This window comes from Euprymna scolopes, chromosome 24 (genome assembly GCF_053919585.1).
Source record: "Euprymna scolopes isolate OS-2025 chromosome 24, ASM5391958v1, whole genome shotgun sequence".
Classification (NCBI taxonomy): Eukaryota; Metazoa; Mollusca; class Cephalopoda; order Sepiida; family Sepiolidae; genus Euprymna; species Euprymna scolopes.
This window is the reverse complement of record NC_136505.1, coordinates 93,157,039-93,178,931: the sequence shown is the minus strand read 5'-3', so window position 1 is coordinate 93,178,931 and position 21,893 is coordinate 93,157,039.

Here is a 21,893-nt window from a genome sequence, read left to right as displayed (position 1 = left end):
CCTTCCTCATATGTTCCGAAACGATTAAGTCTATCTTTTTCAAATTTCACACAAAGCTAATTTATATGTCTGGCACTGTTCTTAGATATGTATTGTACAAAAATTTATCCGATAGATATCGAAAATCGAAAAAATCCCATTTTAAAAATACCCTTCCTCTCTTATAAATAAAAATAATCTTTGTTTTTTCAGGCAATTATTTTACGTAAGACCGGGGAAAGGAAATAATAAAATTTGAACTAATCATTTCTTGAACCCCCCCACCAAAAAAAAATAAAACACGGATTTATTATAGTCTTAGAGGAAGAGCATTCAACTAAAAATCGTCCCCTCCTCAGGCCCGGGCGCATCTCATCAGTTTATTAACAAATTGTTCTTATTAATGAGTTCAATTTACGATAAAAGAATATTTAAATTTAAACAATTAAAATCATTTAAACATTTAAAATCGCCGCAAATTATTTCTTCGTTTGCATATTGTAAACCAAGCATTAATCAGAAGTGACTTTTCAAGAGCATTCACCATCAAGCGTAAATATCAGCTGACGTGATATTGTAAACAAACATAAACGGAATTGGATAAACGACAATATCATTATTATTTTTTTTATTATTTTGCGAATCATTCATCTGCATGAATTAAAATTCTTCGTCTATTATATATATATATATATATATATATATATATATATATATATATATATATATATATAGTTAATTAACGTTCCAAAACCAGAATATGTATGTAATTCGAATTCATATCATTTTATCCATGTTTTATAAATTACGTGTTACACGTGTTTCATTATAGCGGAAGATAACCAAACACCTCATCAGAGACAAATGTATGCTCCTAAAAGAAAACTAATCGGGAATTTTTTCAAGAAAAATGGAGATATTTAAAGTTCGCAAAAACATAAGAATACAAAAAAGACACTCACTTATTATAGTGTTTATAGCCACATCCTATAAAGAAAAACAATTAAATTACCAAACACACTTGGGGAATCCCTCTTCTGCCGCCATATTTGGTTTGGAAAAAATGTTATATTTATATTTTCAGGAATTAACATTTTTATTAAAATCGCAAATAAGAAATTAGTAAAAACCTAGACGCTGTTTCTAACATATCCGTAAATATATAAATGTTACAGAAATTCCTCTCTGACCAATATACTGTAGGTTTGCAACACCAGATGCTACATACAAATTTATTATGTCTAGCCTTTTAACCACCATATTATTAACTTTATAACGACATTTCACAGACATTTAGGTGTTATAATAAAATCCTAAATTACATTCTAGGAGCTACACTATCAATATTGCAACCACCTTCAGAGGAAGCAGTCCCGATCCCCCCCTCTATATCCAAAGTCTTCCTACCGCTCCTAGTCAAACCCATAGTACAGATATTGTAGTTTTACCCTTCGTAATTCATTCATAAACTCATAGCGAGAACGTTACATTCCCGCTCACCGAATCGAAAAAAATAATAAATTCTCCCTTATACATTCCTGTTATTCTCATTGGCTTAGATCAGTCAGATCCGTTACAATTCTATAAACTTAAATGAACGCGCAGGACTAACTCCTATACGGCGTCTACCTCTACACGAGGCAATCGTTTTACATACACTAAAACGATTACTAATCCGCTTAGAGTAAATTGCTTTCCCTCTTCCTCTCTCTCTCTCTTCTCACTCTTTCTGTATATATGTAGTTATATATGTATATATGTGTACTTATAGATATATAAATAGATATATATACAGAGAGAGAGAGAGAGAGAGAGAGAGAGAGAGAGAGAGAGAAGCGATTATATATATATATATATGGAGATAGAGAGGGCGCGAGATTTCTAGTGAAAACGAGAAGATACAATCAAATGTAGTAACATACGTTTTGTTTTGTTTACGTTTGAACAAGATATCGCAATAAGTAAAAACAATCGATATATATAGAGAGAGAAATTGAGATAGAGATTGTAGAGATAGATATTCCAGCGAGAGAAAGATAAAGAGACCAGAGAATAAGATAGATAGATAAATAGATACCGATTTATGTATGTATGTATGTATGTATGTATGTATGTATGTATGTATGTATGTATGAATGTATGTATTATGTATGTATGTATTATGTATGTATGCATGTATGAAGAGATCAAGGTTAAAAGCACACAGATGCTCTAGCGTCACATATAGCTTCTCCCAATCTAATCATTCCCACGTGCACGTCGTGAGTTCTTCCATGCTAACGGAGCTCTGGTGAATGACGAGTGTTCAGCGCCAGAAAACTGAATCCCCACTACCTTGTGGGATAAGGTTTTTTAACAAAAGGTTAAGGGCGAGGTAACCCTGACAGAAACCTACAGAGGAGCTTAGGCCCTGTTGACTGCGGCATTCATAACCCACCGGCGTGTGGGCCATGCTCTGGTGCCCAGCTACCTAAGTCCCAGTCATGGGTAGAAGGAGCTCCTGCAAGCAGTCGTGGGGGCAATCCTTCTAGGAGAGGACAACTGTTACGAGAAATCTGAGGTCAAATCAATTACCAGTCATCTTGCAATGGCTTGTCACTGGGTTATTGTTGCGGAGACTTAGAGAGTGGCACTCGTGTCGTACAAGCGCTTGTCACTTTAATACAACGATGTACAGATGTTACTTGAGATCTATTTTTTATCTCTTAACATCGTTGTTGTGCCTTCACGTGACAAAGGCCAACTCCGGCGGGGGTTCCTGTGACTGAGCAGTCCTATTCAAGGAGAGCACTGCTCACCCAGTGTCTTGGGAAAGTGCTAGAAAAGGTGCACTAAAAACCGCCTGTCATACTGTCACTGGTTAGTCTCCTGCGACTAACAGTGGTTCATGTAAGCAGGAAGAAAACAAAAATCTATCTCCAAAAAGGAGTAAAATTCAATTTATGCTGCTGGAATGTACGCACTCTTCTGGATAAACGGTCATCCAACAGTCCAGGGCGCAGGATAGCGCTTGTCACTGTAGAGCTACAGAGACTTGATATAGATATTGCTGCTCTATCAGAGACCCGTCTCTCAGGAGATCAAATACAGAGGTATCATTAAGCTACACTCTCTTCTCGATTGGTAAACCGGAGGGTATCCGGTTAAATGGTGGAGTCGGTTTGGCCGCTATGGTATCGGTATCATTAATGCTAATGGTCTTAAGCTACTAGAGCTGTGTTCAGAATTTAATCTTGCTATCTGCAGCACTTTTTTCGCCGTAAACTGAAGCACAAAGCTACTTGGATACATCCACGTTCAAAGCCTGGTCACCTAATTGACCTCATCATAACTCGAAAATGCGACCTTCGAGATGCATATACTGTTGGTGTCATGCGCAATGATGAATGTGACACCGATCACAAGTTAGTGAGAGGAAAGTTTAATCTACGAATCCGTAAGAAAGTTTGTCATAGTGGCGTTAAGGTGCCTGGTCGTATTGATGTCGACAAGTTAAAATTACCTGAAGTTCAAAAGAGTATGGCGGAAAAGCTTGATAATCTTGCATTTGATGGTACTGAGTGAATTTCGAGACTCAGGTTTATTCTGCTGGTGCTGAAAGATCATTCTTATCATACAACTAATTTGCGACAATACAAATAGGTCAAAACCACATTACAACTTGAGCTAAGAAAATGAAAAACCAATGGTGGATGAATATAACGGAGCAGATCCAAAAGGCGTTCAACACAAAAAATTCGAAGGAATTTTATGGACTCCTGCGCCAAGTATTTGGTCCTCCTACCTCTTAGATATTTCCCCTGATGTCGAAAGATGGTTCTGTTGTCATTAAGGATCCAGAAAATATCTTGAAAAGATGACAAGAGCACTTTACTGATGTGTTTTACAATTCCTCAGCAGTAGATGCTAATGCAATAGATAGCCTACCACAATGTGATATCATATTCAGAATGGATCGTTTGCCTTGTCTGGTTGAGGTGCAGTTGGCTATCGTATAAATCAGCAGTGGCAAGGCACCTGGTTTGACTGGTGTTCCGGTGGAGCTTCTTAGGATTGGAGGTTTGAATATTGCTAATGCTATCCTTGGTTTTGTTGAGGAAATCTGGGAAGGTGCTCCTGTTCCACATGATCGTATTGATGGTGTCTTGGTGACCCTATTTTAAAGGAAAGGGACAGAAGAATGTTTGTCACCACTACCGGGGGATTACGCTTTTGGAAGCTGTTGGGAAAGTTCTCGTACAACTTCTATTAAACAAGTTACTGGAGGATGTTTGTCCTAATGCTGTTCCAGAGTCACAAAGTGTCTTTAGGTCTGGCAGAGGAACTATGGATATGATTTTTTCAGCCTGGCAAGTCCAGAAGAAATGCATTGAACAACAGATATCGCTGTATCAAGTGTTTGTGGATCTAACCAAAGCATTTGACATCGTCAACAGGGACGCTCTCTGATTAATCTTAGAGAAAGTAGGGTGTCCTCCAACCTTTGTTAGAATATTCAAGGAACTGCACAGGGACATGAAAGCTCGAGTCTCGCTTAACGGAAAATTGTCTGATGAAATCCAAGTTGCAATGGTGTCAAACAAGGTGATATTCTTGCCCCTATTCTTTTTTCTATATATTTTGCTGCTCTACATGCTTATGCGTTTCGGGATTGCGATAAGGGTGTCATGTTAAAGTTTCGAACCACAGGTCGTATTTTTAATCTTAGAAGATTTAATGCCAGATCCAAGCTGCATCATGTCTTGGTCAAGGAGTTACTGTATGCAGACGATGCTGTCTTTTGTTGCACACTGAGACTGATATGCATCATATAATGAATAGCTTTGCTGACTCCTGCACTGCCTTTGGTCTGAGGATCAGTCTGTCTAAAACAAAGATGATGTTCACTCCAGCACCGGGCCAGTCATACGTGAAGCCAAACATCATGGTCTGTGGTGCTAGACTGGGAGTAATTGATTCATTTGTGTACCTTGTTAGTTCTCTGTCGAGGGATGGCTGTCTCGACACTGAAATCCGCAGACGAATTCAGAAGGCATCTGTAGCTTTTGGAAGGTTGGAGAAGAGGGTGTGGTCTGATCGTGGCATCACAGACTGGACTAAGATCTGCGTTTACAAAACCTGTGTGATAACCACACTCTTGTATTCATCGGAGACATGGACATTGCATCAAAGGCACATAAAATTCTTGAGACGTATCTTAAACATCAAGCGGCAAGCAAAAGTACCCGATACTGAAGTCCCTGTGAGAGCATTTTGCTCTAGTGTTGAGACCCTTGTAATCAGATCTCACATGCGTTGGGTAGGCCACCTGGATCGCATGAAAGATTGTAGACTGCCAAAAACAAATTTTTACGGGGAGCTGGAAAATGGCAAGCGCCCTCAACACACGTCTGGGAAGAGGTCCAGGGACTCTACAAAGAATAATTTGAAAGTCTTACAAATCGACATCGACACATGGGAAGAACTTATTCTGCAAAGGTCGAAGTAGCGAGAGCTTGTACGTGAAAGTTGTGATGCTCTAGAGAAAAGAAAGCAGGCTCACAGCAATCTGAAACGAGAGCTTCGCAACGGTTTAATTGATGATACACGGAGCTAGAAATGCGACACTTGTGAACGAGTGCTTTTATCAAAAGCTGGCTACGTCACCCAATTTAAGTCGCACAAAACTCTTGTTCAGGTCAATTTTGCACCTATTAGTCAGAACCAAACGATATGTTTAACATACAGCAAAGTTTGCAAGTCAACTGCTGGTTTGAGAAGACATGTGATTGTTCATAGGAATACTATTCAACCTCCAGAAGAAGTCAACTCAGTGGAAATTGATCAATTTGTATGTCACATCTGCTTCAAGATGTGCAAATCTGCGGCGTGAGTGCAGAGTCATCTGAGATGTCATGGACGACAAGATTGGGAGAACTCAATGTGACGGCGATCATCTGGAAAGATGCAGCAATCATCATGTATGTATGTATATATGTATGCATGTGTGTGTGTGTATGTATGTATGTATGTGTATAAAGATAATAGCATCAAGGAGAGTCTGGTGAGTTTTATGTTCCTGTTGACAGTTTGGAGTCATTAGCGTATGATCGCAAGCAGTGGCGGGCACTGATATACAGGGGCGCAGAACAGTTTGAAGCAGCCAAGATAGTCCGAGCGAGAGTCAAGAGAGCATGTAGGAAATGCCAAACCTTGCCGCCGAATCATGGAGATCTTTGGCTCTTTGAGATGTTTTACCGGGCTCTATTGTTCAAGGCAGGTCTTGTTAATCACATGAATACCCATGATGATACGGGTTTCGTTTCTGTTAGTTTCTTCCAAACCAATGACCGTCTTCAGTGTTATGTCTGTTTTAGGGTGTGCAAGTCGCTGGCAGAACTGAAAAGTCATTTTCGGACACATGGACTTTTAGTGACTGAAGTAGTAGCAATCTTCTTCCCTACATCTTTCATTCCCAACTATTGCTACTTCCTTTTCTGGCGAAATCAGCTGGCTTGCCGAAACTAAGTGTACTACTTTTACATTCTAACGGGGCAATTTTGACAAGCCGACTGCATGCCTCTCTCTCTCTCTCTCTCTCTCTCTCTCTCTCTCTATCTATCTATCTACATCTATCTCTATCTCATTAGATACCTTTTTGTTTTTACGCGAATTCTCTCTCTCTCTCTCTTTCCCTTTCTAGCTTATGTGATGTGCATATATATATATATATATATATATATATATATATATATATACATATATATATATATATAACTTAAGGAAGTCAGAAAACTTATTTTTTCCAACATTTTGATTTTATCGAGCTGAAATTTAAGTATTAACGTGAAAAAAGAAAAAAAAAACAATTTGACGTTGTGCACTTTAGATGGGTTTCTTTTTGGTGTTGCTAATGCGTGCATATTTAAGTTTACAGGAAGGTATTTACGGGTGTTCTATGTTCCCTTCTTTTGGTCATTTCTGCTTCTGCAACTTTTTGGAGGGGGTTGCATTTTTAACTTAACTGCACCTGTACACTTTTCTCGGAAATAACGATGTTTATAGGTTTTCGACTATGTACATGCTAATTACGCCAAGATCATTTTTATTTAGCGGAAACAGGTACTTTTCAAAATATAAAAACCTGCAATTTGTACTGTAATTCAATCCGACCGACTCTGCCAACACCGAATTTAATTTTTTTCAAAAATAGTATTTTCATACTGTGAACAGAACACATATTACACTTTTATCCTATTCAGAATTCCGGGAAATATATGAAAGAAAAGAAAGTCTATTACGTTTTTCATGCCTATCTGTTTATTTTCTAACTGTCCGATCGTTTTAAATAAACATTATCTAATTTTTGCTTCAAATTGCACTTTTATTTTCTCGCTCTGTCTGTCTTCCCGTCTCCTGCCTCTCTCTCTCTCTCTCTCTCTCTCTCTCATTGTCCCCCTGTCATCTCTCTTTCTCTTCACCTCTATCTCCTCCATCCTTTCTATTTCCTTCTATCTCTCCTTCTACCACTTCCTCTTTTGTTTTCCTTTCCACCTCTTTTTCTCACTCTCTCCCTCATTTCCTATCTCTTACCTCTTCTTTCTTTCTCTCGTCACCTCCCTCTCCCACCTTTTCTTTCCTTCTTCTCCCTCTATTTATCATTCCTTCTCTCTTCTCTCTCTTTCTCTAATGTTCATCTCATGATTGTATTTAACTCCCTCTCCCTTAATTCTGTCTTTCACTTTCTACATCGTCTTTTCTGACCCTCTATATTTCTCCCGTTCTCCATCTCTCTTTCTCTTTCCACCCCTTTTTCCCCATCTCTCTTTTCCCTGTCTCCTCTTACTTTCACTCTCCTCTCTTCTCTCTCTCTCTCTCTCCTACTTCCCCTATTTTCCTCGCTTTCTTTCTCACTCTCTCTCATCTTCCTGGCTTGTATCGATCTTTCCTGTATTTCTCTTCCCCACTCAGTTCTACCCTTCTATCGCTTTCTACCTCGTCTTTTCTCTACCCTCTCTCTTTATGTAGATCACTCCTCTCCTTTTCCTTATATACATCGCTCCGTTCCGTATCTTATCTATCCTTCCATCGCACCGACCTTATTTGTCGGGCAGATAACATCACTAAACTTATGAGATTTAAACGATGTGTGTCGATTAATAGCTATGGAATTAAAGTGAGATTTAGAAGAAAAAGAAAAGACAATGCAAGAGAGAGAGAGAGAGAGAGAGAAAAGGAGGGAAGAGGAGAGAGAAGAAATATTCGTAGAGCGGAAGTTTCTGTGGTATACCAAACAATGGGGTAGATAGAGCTGGAAAGAAAGAGAGATGGGGGAGTTAGAGACAGGGAGATAGAGAGAGAAAGAGAGGGGGGGACCGGCAGACAGACAGTGACAGACAGAGAGAAAATAAAAGAGAATGCCGACATCTAAAAAGAGGAAATGGGAAATGAGATGGAGGGGGTTACAAACCGAGAACGACGAGACGTAGACAAAGAGAAAGAGAGAGAGAGAGAGTAAGAGAGGGGAGAAGGAGAAGGAGATATGGAGAAATTAATACTTTTTAATATGCGCCAAGGATAACGGAAGTTTCTGTGGTATACCAAACGATTGGGGAGATAGGGGTGGAGAGAAAACGAGATGTTTCACTAGAGACAGGAAGACAGTGAGAGAGAGGCGGGAGGCGGACAGACAGACAGAAAGAGACGGAGAGAAAATAAAAGAGAATGTTGACATCTAAAAAGGAAGAGACAAAAGTATAAAACAATGAAGAGAATGTGAGAAATAGATGAAATGAGAAAGAGAGGGGGGACAGAGAGAACGATTAGACATAGATAAATACAGAGAGAGAGAGAGAGAGAGACAGAGAGACAGAGAGACAGAGACAGAGAGCGACAGAGACAGAGATAGAGACAAAAAGAGGAAGAATGAGATAGAGACAAATTATTAGGCAGAAAGAGAGACAGACAGAAAAAAAAAAAGCGGAATTTATGGTAATATGCCAAATAATAATTTCTGATCTTTTTAATGTGCACCAAGGATAATAAAAAAGGCAAAACCAAATAAACGAAAAAGAACGAGAAAGAGAGAAAGAAAGAAATAGAGGGAAGTGTGTGTGTGTGTGTGTGTGTGAGAGAGAGAGAGAGAGAGAGAGGGAGGGTATAGTCAAGATTGTCTTCTGTTCTTGTCTTCCGGTTCCTGTTATCCATTTTTATTGTATAATTATACATGATCAAGCGGACAAGAAAGCCATTCTTAATATGGAAAAAGAGATGCTTTCATGATATTTGAGAGAGAAAAAAAGAACTCACCATCATCATATCGTATGAATCCCAATATTCTATTGTTGGCATTGGTTTCCCCGATATTTTTCCAGACATATTTTTTTTTCTAAAACACATCTAGTATTTCACAAGGTTGCAAACATCTTCATTTTTTTGTGGAACGAACTGAATTCGAACTTGGGACAGTCCGTGTCGTTAATCATTAGCCTACCGTCACCCCAAGATAATCATCAATGAGAAAGGACCATATTTTGCTTGTTATCGTCATCCTGTCTGTTATCATCATCAGCGGCGCTTCCGTTTTAACAGTATCGGCGACCATGGCTCTCCAAATTCTAGAGTCATGGTCATCGCGAGAAGACGAGTAAATTCGGTAGTTTCCGTTGCTTTCCGTCTTGATTCGGGGTTGTATCTCTCCCAGTGAGTTAAACACGCCCCCCTCAGATATCCACCTGGAAATTTCTACGACTCGGCGCAGTACATGCAGCACCTAGCCTTCCAAAATGATCACCCATCTGGTACTGGCCAGGCTCGTTGTGGTTTAACTTCGGTGATCTAACGAGAACCAGTATGTCAACGTGATTATGCCGCGTTTAAGGAGCATACACCAGAAGTCAATGGTCCTGAATATGACCTTAAACTATATCCAGTGGTGAGGCCCCAGCTTTTGGGCTTTGCGGAGCGTGGAGCCACTCTTTAATTGGCATAGCTCCCAGGTACACTCTGATCCGGAGTGGTGGTACCTGTTAGGGTCCCAACTATGGGTTAAATAGAAACCGACTTGAAAACAACAAATATTCTATTGAAAAAATTTTCTTCAAAATCTTTGGATTCGGCATTAAATAACTCGAAAAGGATAGATATGCCGTAAACCAACCAACCAACCAACCAGAAGTCAAAAGAACACAGTCTTGACCATAACTAGAGAGAGGAAAAGAGAGAGGAGGGAAAGAAAGAGAGAAGGGGAAAAGAAAGATAGAGGTGAGGAGCGAATATGGAGTCATATAGGGATTCTTCGTTTTTATAAATACTAGCTGGGTATTCGGCGTGGCCCGGGTGTTTGGAGGTGTGTGTGTGTGGGGGGGTAAATCAAAACAAAAGTGAAAATAATAATAATAGTAATAACCCTGTTTAAATTTTATATAAAAAAACAGCGAACGTGATGCAAAATAAAGAATAAGCGAACGATGCTAAAATTTCTTTAAAAAAATCGGAAAAACAAAAACAAAAAAAGACAGCGAACGTGATAGAAAAAAAAACGAACGAAAAAAATGGCATAAATAACCTATTTAAATATTAAAACTTTAAAAGTCGAAAAAAAGACATATCTGATATGTCGGCTCGAACGTGCAATATTAAGATAACGGAGTCGCTACTATATAGGCTAGTCTATGATCGCGTGGGCGAAATTAAATGTTTTTTTTTATATTTAAAGTAATTCAAGAAAGAACGTTTTTTGCGCATGCGTGTTTGGTTTAATTGTCATGAAGAAACGATTTTTTGCTACCCCTCCCTGTAGGAAAGTGCTTAGCTGAGGGTGAACGAATTAATGACTTTGGACAATTTTTCGATATTTGCCGTCCGAAGGGTTGACCTTCAAAGTGAAACCGATCTCGTGAAAATACGTGGCCTCTGTCGAAAGTTTTTGCGAAACATAAAAACATACATACATGCATACAGACATACATACATACATACATACATACATACATACATACATTTAAACAGATTTTTGCCGTTTATATTATAGAAGAACATGGATGATGAAATGACAGTAAACAAAGGGAGAAAGAGCGATAAGGCGAGGGAGATAAATAGAGAGATAGAAAAAGAGAGAGAGGGCAAGAAAGAGAAAGAGATAAGTAGAGAGAAAGGGGGGGGATAAAGTAACGAATCAAACAACAAATACAATCAAGACAGGAAGACGATCGGAGAAGAAGAAAATAAAATAAAATGGCGCGTGGCGGGTATAGAGAGAAAAAGCGGGAGAAATATAGGAAAATGTGAGAAAAATAGAACATAAAAAAACAGCATATAAAAGTCGGTTTGTCAAATAATAATAAACAAAGTGAGGGAAGAAGAAAAAAGAAGAGAGAAAGGCAGAGAGAGTAGAAAAAAATGAGATAGATAGAAAGAGAGAGAGAGAGAGAAAGAGAGAGAGACGGAGAGACAGAGATTGAGTAATAGAATGTTAGGGAGGTTGCTGCGATATCGGGAGTAAAATGCTAGGATTGTGGTGGCGACCAAAAGCTAATGTCTGAGGTCTTATGAGTGGCGGACACATTTGTTCATATTTCGGATAAGCATCTCCGTGATCCGAATATGCTAGACGCGCCAAACCAATAATGTGATCGCTTTTCCAATGTGCAATGCCCCTCGCCTAATCTTTAACAATTTCACCCCAGATTTATTATTTTAGATGTGTTTAAAAGTCACGCCGGTAAAATAGGAAGTATTAACTTAATCATGGCCGCCGTATGTCTAATCTGATATATAAACAGCTATATGTGTGTCTGTTTGTCTGCCTGTCTGTCTGTTTCCATATTTTCAAACTCTATCTCCACCGAAACTAAAAGTCGCAAAGCGGCACTAGGTGCCTAAAATGATTAGATTTTTTTTTTTTTACTGACCGTTGTTTTATAGGTCTTTAGCCGGTTGAAATAGTTTTAAGAGGTTAAGAATTTGCCAGAATTAAAAAAAAAAATCGTTTTACATTTTGTAAACTCATCTTAGTTTATTTTTAATTTTTAATCTGTTTATATAGGTATAAACCTGGTACAGTGGTAACGTTACCAGCTTTGAATGCTTCGGTTTCGATTCTAGCTGATGGCACCCTAGTACTTATTTTTTTTTACTTTTGAAATTACGACTTTATAACAATATATACGAAATCTGGACAAATCAAAATATGATATTTAAGCGTATTTTACGTCCGGGCGAAGCCCCCCCCCTAGTCATTAAATATTCAGAATAACCAATATTTACTGTATAACGCAATCACGTTGACACACCGGTTCTCGTCAGAAGTTAATCCATCATTGAACCTGGCCAATACCAGATGGGTGACTATTTAGGACTACCAAGGTTCTGTATGTAGGTGGAAGGTCAGGTCAGTTCTCTTTATCTTCAATATCATGCCTCTGTAAAGCCTCGAAAGACAAAGGATACCTCCTGTAGTGGCAGCGCCGCGTGTAATTGTAATTGCGCAATCCCCCAACCGGACCTCTCCTGAATCGGCACTGTTTGAGTCCAGTGGCAAGAAGACGTCATACACCAACGGGAAATCCCGAATGGTCACTCATTAAGTACTGACCTGGTTCACCGTTGCTTAACTTCGGTGATCTAGCGGGAACCGGTGTCAATGTATATATATATATATATATATATATATATATATATATATATATATATATGTGTGTGTGTGTGTGTGTGTGTGTGTGTGTGTGGTTTGCTTCAAGCATTGTGTGGGATAGGTATGTAGTAGAGATTTAGAAGGCTATCACAATGCGAGAAATGAGATATAATCGGTGTTGATAAGAGAAGACGGAAAGAAGTGGCGATTTACAAATCAAAAGTACATACATATATGTCTATATATACATATATTTATTCAATTGTATTAAGTATAAATGTTTTACTTGTTATGTCTGTGACAATATCCATTATATTTCGGGAAAAATTCCCCTTTTCAAATGGTAGATGTGACAGTCATCCACATACAGTACTGTTTCGCTGTATCATAGCTCATCAGTGCGGCTAGACGGGCAACTACCTTAAGTCAGGATCGAAACCTGACCGCCCGTACAACAGTAAAGTCTTCAAACCATTACGCTAATCGGCAGTGAATTAACGATGTTTGGACATCGTCCGAATACCTAAGCTCGATTTGTTTACGCAAAGAACACGGTAGTGTTTGAATACATAGTTAAGTGGAAGTTTTAGTCATTTAAAACTGCTTTAAAGCCTCACCACTTACTCATTTTTTCGGCTAAATTCCAAACAATTATTACAGTTTATAGATCACCTTCTCAGTTACATTATGAACATTTTTTTTTTTTAATTTTCGTTCAGTAAAACAAAAGTTATGATGAATTTACTGGTGTTCAAAATCGTAAAAAAAATCTGTAAGGAAGTGAGCGACGTTTTTTATGACTGGTTTCCATAGCAAACACGTTGCTTCAGCGACTAGTGTTGCTACTAATTCACTGCTATCGAGAAAAGAGAAGTAACAAGTGAAACAGAGAGAATGAAAGCAGACGAGTGCCGTATATTGTAATTACATATGTGTACGTTATGTTTATTTGGCCAAAAAATAAAACTGTATTTAAACAAAGAACAAGTGCAGTTACAGGAAGCCTGCAAAAATCATGGATTGCAATAGAAAAATGCGAGCATGAAAGTTAATATGAAACATGGAAAAGAAAAGGACAAGTTGTTAAAACTGGAAAAGAAAAGGACAAGATATTCTAGTAGAAAATGTAATAAATTAATAACTTAAAATATTGCAGCATTTAGAATTAATTACATAATGTTTAATTGATTTTTAAAAAAATATAAATTCTTGCTTGCATTTTTCTATTGTAATATACATATATATGATTTCCAGTATATGCAATCAAGATCGACATCATATGAAAAGATGATGGACTTTACTCCATCATCTTGACTGATGCAAAATGATGATGATGTATCTAAAACCGAAAATAGCGAACTTAAAATAAGTCTTTCTCCAAAACAATAGATGTAAACATGTATGTGTGTGTGCGTGTCTGTGTGAAAATATTTAACCGATAAACCCTTAAACTACTCGTCGCATAAAACTGATATTACCAGGAAATAATACTAATACACCAAGGATGGTTCATTTGTTTGTAGGATGAATAACATGTACATAAATATATCGGTTGGTTGAAATGCTAAATATTCGATTCAACTTGCCGACATATTTCTATTACTTTTGCGCATGCGCAAATTAATTCATAGCTTGATTTTTTGTTTACATAGGCATCACCACTTCTCAAGGGCCAGAGTGTTTTCAGATAGACGATTTTTTCTTGTGAAAGTTTGGCGAGGGGGACTTCAGTCTATGCCCCCCTCGCCAAACTTTCACAAGTAATTATATTAACTAGTATGAATTTTAGCTAGGGTTACATCAAGTACATGTCAGGATAACTTAGCGATAAACAGAATTGACTCGTTATTTATTCTAGTTAAAAGGCTAAATTGTTCTCGTTCTGTTAACTATGGTCGAGAAATGTAAACTTTGTCACATGCACAGCAGATAACGGCATCGGGAAAGCAATCGAGTTATACCAAGGATAGAATAATAATTATACCAAGAATAGAGTAATACTTATACCAACAATAGAGTAATGATTATACCAAGAATAGAGTAATAATTATACCAAGAATAGAGTAATACTTATACCAACAATAGAATAATAATTATACCAAGAATAGAGTAATAATTATACCAACAATAGAGTAATGATTATACCAAGAATAGAATAATAATTATACCAAGGATAGAGTAATAATTATACCAAGAATAGAGTAATAATTATACCAACAATAGAGTAATGATTATACCAAGAATAGAATAATAATTATACCAAGAATAGAGTAATAATTATACCAACAATAGAGTAATGATTATACCAAGAATAGAGTAATAATTAATACTTACAAAGTACCTCCATTAAGTTTCCAGACTGTTTTGTACAAGCATTTAAAATTGTCGTATACTCTTGAAAATTCAGTATGTTATTGCTATACATCTTATGAGATGACTAACCAATTTTTATGATTCCAGGTTCAAAGGAACAGGTTCAGCAAGAATTGGAATACGCCCTACTAAAGCCCGATTGTCACAGCTGTTGAATTTCAAAAATGCAATCTGGACGTGAGGACACTTTACAAGAACAAGATGCAATAAAATTCTGTTTTAGGAAAAAATACAAAAGAAACGTATGGAATGCTTCAGACTGCTTTTGGACCATCTTGTATGAATCGACCATAAGTTTCTGGGTGATTTAAGAGATTCAAGGAGTCTCTGACGGTTGAGGAGAGGTGTGGGAAGAGTAAGAAAGTCAGAACACTAGGGATGATTGGCCAAATAAAGAATTTCATAGATAAGGACCGTCGTGTCTCTATAGAAACAATAAGTGCACAGTTTGATAACAGTGTGGGAACTGTACATCCAATTATTCGCAAGGAAATGAAGATGTAAAAGATGTGCGCAAAATTTGTCCCAATGCACCAGTCTACAACTCCATCCTTGTCACTGACTATTTGACAATGATGGGCATCCAGATAATTCCTCATCCTCCCTATAGTTCAAACTTTGCTCCATGTGACTTTTGGTTATTCCCTAAACCCAAGGAAAACCTCAGAGAATGTCGTTATGAAACAACTGAGGAGATGAGAGACGCTGTAACGAGAATCATTGACACGGACGCACAAGAGGATTTTCGTGGGGCATTCAAGAAGTTGTTGGAACGGTGCAACAAGTGCACTGCTGCCGGAGAGGATTAGTTCGAAGAGGACTAGAGTTTCATGTGTGTGCTATAAATAAACGTGCTCATACAGAAAAAAGGTTGGAAACTTATTGAAAACACCTTGTATATCCAGTTATGGGTGACAGAATGAGAACAATCTACTCCCATAGATTAAATAAAGTATTCATTTAAAAATTCTGTATAGATTCTTGAGTTGAAACTTTGTGATAGTGAAATCCATATCAGAATAATCCATAATCTACTGTGACGAATGCGATGGTTCAAAATTAAACACGTAAGAAATGCAAATGTCGAATTATCAGATAGAAATTACAGGGCAAAGATTCTAGAAATTCAAATCGAGAAAGCGGTCAAATAAGACGCCCCCGACAATATAGAAATCTTAATAAATGTCCTCGAGACTCTGTTCATTCGTCGGCTACTTTAAAGGCTAAATAAGAATATTAAGTAAGAAAGAATTAGTTTTAGTCTCTCCCCTCCTAAACGAACTTTCTCCTCCCAATAAAACCTTTGAAACTGCAACAATTTCTATTTTTCATGCATAGGTTCTATTAGTCTTACTTAATAAGTTGATCAACAGTCACGAAATGACGTAATCACACAGATATAGAAATACGACAATCAAAGAGTGAAACAAGTGACCGCGCACTACATAAAAAAGTCTTTTATTAATTTATTTGTTTTTCTTGGTCGCAATAGCGATAAAGCGCATGCGCACAAGTAACGCGTTCGTGTGAAAACTTTATGTGCTTTCCTTCGTTTAACGCTTGTTTGTGAAAAGATTACACTATTTAATTAATGCCATTGAAAAATAACCGAGAAAAGAATTGTAATAATTTTAGTTTAATATTCCTCACAAACTGTCACATAACGATTTGAAATAATCGCATTGATGCACAGTTCTCAACAGATTATTAAAGTTAAGCAACGTTAAGCCAAGTCAGCACCAGGCAAGTGACCATTTTGAAATGTCGTGCGCTGTATATGAGAAGATGGCTACACCTCTCTTTAAAAAAAAACTGCAAAAATTATCACGAATGATTTCGACTGAATAGGGTTTAATTGCGACTGGAAACCACTTGTAAATTTCATATTTCCTAGAAACTTCCACATTCGTGGCAAACCAGCTGAACCATTATATCACTTCCTTCGGGCATTTTGGTTTGTAATTTGAATTAAAACCAGGCGTCATTTTTGTCAGTCATTTTTCGAAATGATTTCAACTAATTCCGAACGTATCATTAGATCATTAACTACACAGGCAGAAGGAAAAAAGACAAAGAAAAGTAAACGCATGCAGAAGGCAAATATACTGAAAATAAATCAGTCGCATGCGAAAAGCAAATAGTTTAACTAAAACCTCATGTACTAGAATTTTGTAACCAACCAAAATGGCGACGTCAAAAATCATCCTGCTGTTTTGATTGGGTTTGATTTGCTCACGTGTTATTATGACTAAACATGTTGGATAAGACTATCTTACATGTGAAAAAAGCTTGCCACAGAAATATTCCAAAAGAGTCGCCAAAAATGCACCAAGACGTTCGATTGCAGAAAACTAGACGAATGGGCAAAAGAAATAGCGTGCAGAGGATTTTCTTAGTGAACATGCCAAGAATATATATCGGGAAGGTTTTGCAGACTGATTACAAAGAGAGTCGCTTCACTATTATCAAGTAAGGATGATAATATCTGGCCAAGATTAAGGTTCGATAAGCAATGCTTTTAAGAAGATTATTTGTCCCAGTAATGACAACAAGTCCAGATTCTGTCCCATAGAATTGTAGAGTGTGACATCCAGTTTTATGATTCTGGTCGGGGATGGATACTATAAAATGCGACACAATGGAGTGTGTAAATACCTCCACTGAATCTGTAAAAAGTTGAATATCGAACGCAGCAGCAAGTTCTGGGAACATATACCAAAAAGAATAGTTGGATATAAGTCATACAGCATCCACTATGAAAATATACGGCATAATCACGTTGACATATCGGTTCCCGAAGTTAAGCAACGTTGAGCCTGGTTATTACTAAAATAGGTGACCAATTTGGGAATTCGAGGTGCTGTATGTAAGAGAACGTCGACACCTCCCTGCAAGAGTTGGAAAAGCCTAACGTCGTCATCTTCTCTAACGGGGATATACATGCGACTAGCGACGGCTTGTGAATTTTATACTCCCATAAAACTTCCTCTATTGGAGGAAGTCAGTTAAACCCGAATATGCAATGCACACAGTTACGTTCTGATAAAACGGAACTGCTAAATCTGACATAATGATATAGGAAAAGACAAAGAACGTAGCAACCCTAGTAGAAGATAGTGTACATATTTTGATTGGCTGCTTGGTTTGCTGCCCTTACTTATCATTATAGGCAAAGATTTAGGACACGGCTTTTTTTTTAATAAAATTTAACTGAAACGCAAAGCATAATACATGGAATAACTTAAAAGATTCGCCAAAATACACCACCGCCACAGACAACAACAATAACAACATTCCTTTAAATTGAAATAAATAAATTTTGAAAACTTTATACAAATTCAAGAACGGAAAGGCAGAGAAATTCCCCGGCCAAAAAGAAAAAAAAGCTAAACAACCAAATAAGAAAATACAAGGAAATGTTTTTTTTTACAAAATATTTCACCGGATATTTTTTAAAAATATATTTTAAGCTACAAGTGATTTAAACTGTCCAAAAGATACTGTAGATACGCCCTGGATCAGCAGGATATCTATATTTCACAAAATAACACTAGAAACATTTTTGTATGGAGGTGTATGGACACATAAATACAAAAATATTCATAGTGTAATTTTACATAACATTGTGAGGTTAATCCTGAAATCCATTCAACACAAGTTGCTGTCTTACCAAGTGTCGATGAGGACTATTAGTTGATACATTTCAAGTACACAAATAAATATGATTTTTGATATATGATTTGAAAAAAGTCTAATAGAATTAAAGTTTAGAATTCTTATCTTAGGTTGGAAATGAAATATCAATGAAAATGCTATCACATTTTCCCGCCCTAATTTGTAACCTAAAAACAGAAAGAAATCAACATAAAAACGTCTAATCATTTCTCTTCTATTTCTACCACAACTGAAACTTCACACCATAACGCAATGCGATCCACAGCGGCATTCATTCTGTATTTTGTACGTCGAGAACTTTAACCCTAACACTAGCACCAAATTAATTCTAACCTGTCTAAAGAAAGTTTACAAAAGTGGGTCAATGACGCGTGGACGCACTGCATATGATTGGCGAGGCAAAAGCCATTTTACAGTTGGTGTGGTGCTTGTCTACAAAAGTTCAACACTAATATACTAACACGAACAGAATTCTAATAATAACCAGACGTATGTTGTTCTTGGCCTTCGGTCCGGGATCAAAGTGTAGTATCTGTTCCGGCAGATGCTGCACTTAAGATAATTTGTACCAGTCAATGGAGGGGAAACCCTCTATACTGGGACAATTATTATTTTTGGTAACCAGAGTGACCCCTTTTAGGGGAGCTGGTTTTTACCTCACATTAAAAACGGCCTTGTGCCTAATTTGCTCAGTGGGGGAGCAAATAAATACCATCTGTTCCGGCAAATGCTGCACTTAAGATAATTTGTACCAGTCAATGGAGGGGAAACCCTCTATACTGGGACAATTATTATTTTTGGTAACCAGAGTGACCCCTTTTAGGGGAGCTGGTTTTTACCTCACATTAAAAACGGCCTTGTGCCTAATTTGCTCAGTGGGGGAGCAAATAAATACCATCTGTTCCGGCAAATGCTGCACTTAAGATAATTTGTACCAGTCAATGGAGGGGAAACCCTCTATACTGGGACAATTATTATTTTTGGTAACCAGAGTGACCCCTTTTTGCCTACTTTTAGGGGAGCTGGTTTTTACCTCACATTAAAAACGGCCTTGTGCCTAATTTGCTCAGTGGGGGAGCAAATAAATACCATCTGTTCCGGCAGATACTGCAAGCTATGACTAGCAAAGACCAGATGTGGGGGCAACCCCACATGCCTGACAATTAACCAGCTCCCATTTCCCACCTCTCGGGAGCTGGTCCCCTTTTTCCCTTCCCCCTCCCTTCACTCCTCACATTAAAAATCGGCCTTGTGCCTAATTTGCTCGGTGGGGGAGCAAATAAATACCATCTGTTCCGGCAGATGCTGCAAGCTATGACTAGCTATGACTAGCAAAGACCAGATGTGGGGGCAACCCCACATGCCTGACCATTAACCAGCTCCCATTTCCCACCTCTCGGGAGCTGGTCCCCTTTTTCCCTTCCCCCTCCCTTCACTCCTCACATTAAAAATCGGCCTTGTGCCTAATTTGCTCGGTGGGGGAGCAAATAAACACCATCTGTTCCGGCAGATGCTGCACTTAAGATAATTTGTACCAGTCAATGGAGGGGAAACCCTCTATACTGGGACAATTATTATTTTTGGTAACCAGAGTGACCCCTTTTAGGGGAGCTGGTTTTAACCTCACATTAAAAACGGCCTTGTGCCTAAGTTGCTCAGTGGGGGAGCAAATAAATACAATCTGTTCCGGCAGATACTGCAAGCTATGACTTGCTAGGACTAGCTATGACTAGCAAAGACCAGATGTGGGGGCAACCCCACATGCCTGACCTTTAACCAGCTCCCATTTCCCACCTCTCGGGAGCTGGTCCCCTTTTTCCCTTCCCCCTCCCTTCACTCCTCACATTAAAAATCGGCCTTGTGCCTAATTTGCTCGGTGGGGGAGCAAATAAATACCATCTGTTCCGGCAGATGCTGCAAGCTATGACTAGCTATGACTAGCAAAGACCAGATGTGGGGGCAACCCCACATGCCTGACCATTAACCAGCTCCCATTTCCCACCTCTCGGGAGCTGGTCCCCTTTTTCCCTTCTCCCTCCCTTCACTCCTCACATTAAAAATCGGCCTTGTGCCTAATTTGCTCGGTGGGGGAGCAAATAAACACCATCTGTTCCGGCAGATTCTGCACTTAAGATAATTTGTACCAGTCAATGGAGGGGAAACCCTCTATACTGGGACAATTATTATTTTTGGTAACCAGAGTGACCCCTTTTTGCCTACTTTTAGGGGAGCTGGTTTTTACCTCACATTAAAAACGGCCTTGTGCCTAATTTGCTCAGTGGGGGAGCAAATAAATACCATCTGTTCCGGCAGATACTGCAAGCTATGACTTGCTAGGACTAGCTATGACTAGCAAAGACCAGATGTGGGGGCAACCCCAAATGCCTGACCATTAACCAGCTCCCATTTCCCACCTCTCGGGAGCTGGTCCCCTTTTTCCCTTTCCCCTCCCTTCACTCCTCACATTAAAAATCGGCCTTGTACCTAATTTGCTCGGTGGGGGAGCAAATAAATACCATCTGTTCCGGCAGATGCTGCAAGCTATGACTAGCTATGACTAGCAAAGACCAGATGTGGGGGCAACCCCACATGCTTGACCTTTAACCAGCTCCCATTTCCCACCTCTCGGGAGCTGGTCCCCTTTTTCCCTTCCCCTCCCTTCACTCCTCACATTAAAAATCGGCCTTGTGCCTAATTTGCTCGGTGGGGGAGCAAATAAATACCATCTGTTCCGGCAGATGCTGCAAGCTATGACTAGCTATGACTAGCAAAGACCAGATGTGGGGGCAACCCCACATGCCTGACCATTAACCAGCTCCCATTTCCCACCTCTCGGGAGCTGGTCCCCTTTTTCCCTTCCCCCTCCCTTCACTCCTCACATTAAAAATCGGCCTTGTGCCTAATTTGCTCGGTGGGGGAGCAAATAAACACCATCTGTTCCGGCAGATGCTGCACTTAAGATAATTTGTACCAGTCAATGGAGGGGAAACCCTCTATACTGGGACAATTATTATTTTTGGTAACCAGAGTGACCCCTTTTAGGGGAGCTGGTTTTTACCTCACATTAAAAACGGCCTTGTGCCTAAGTTGCTCAGTGGGGGAGCAAATAAATACCATCTGTTCCGGCAGATACTGCAAGCTATGACTTGCTAGGACTAGCTATGACTAGCAAAGACCAGATGTGGGGGCAACCCCACATGCCTGACCTTTAACCAGCTCCCATTTCCCACCTCTCGGGAGCTGGTCCCCTTTT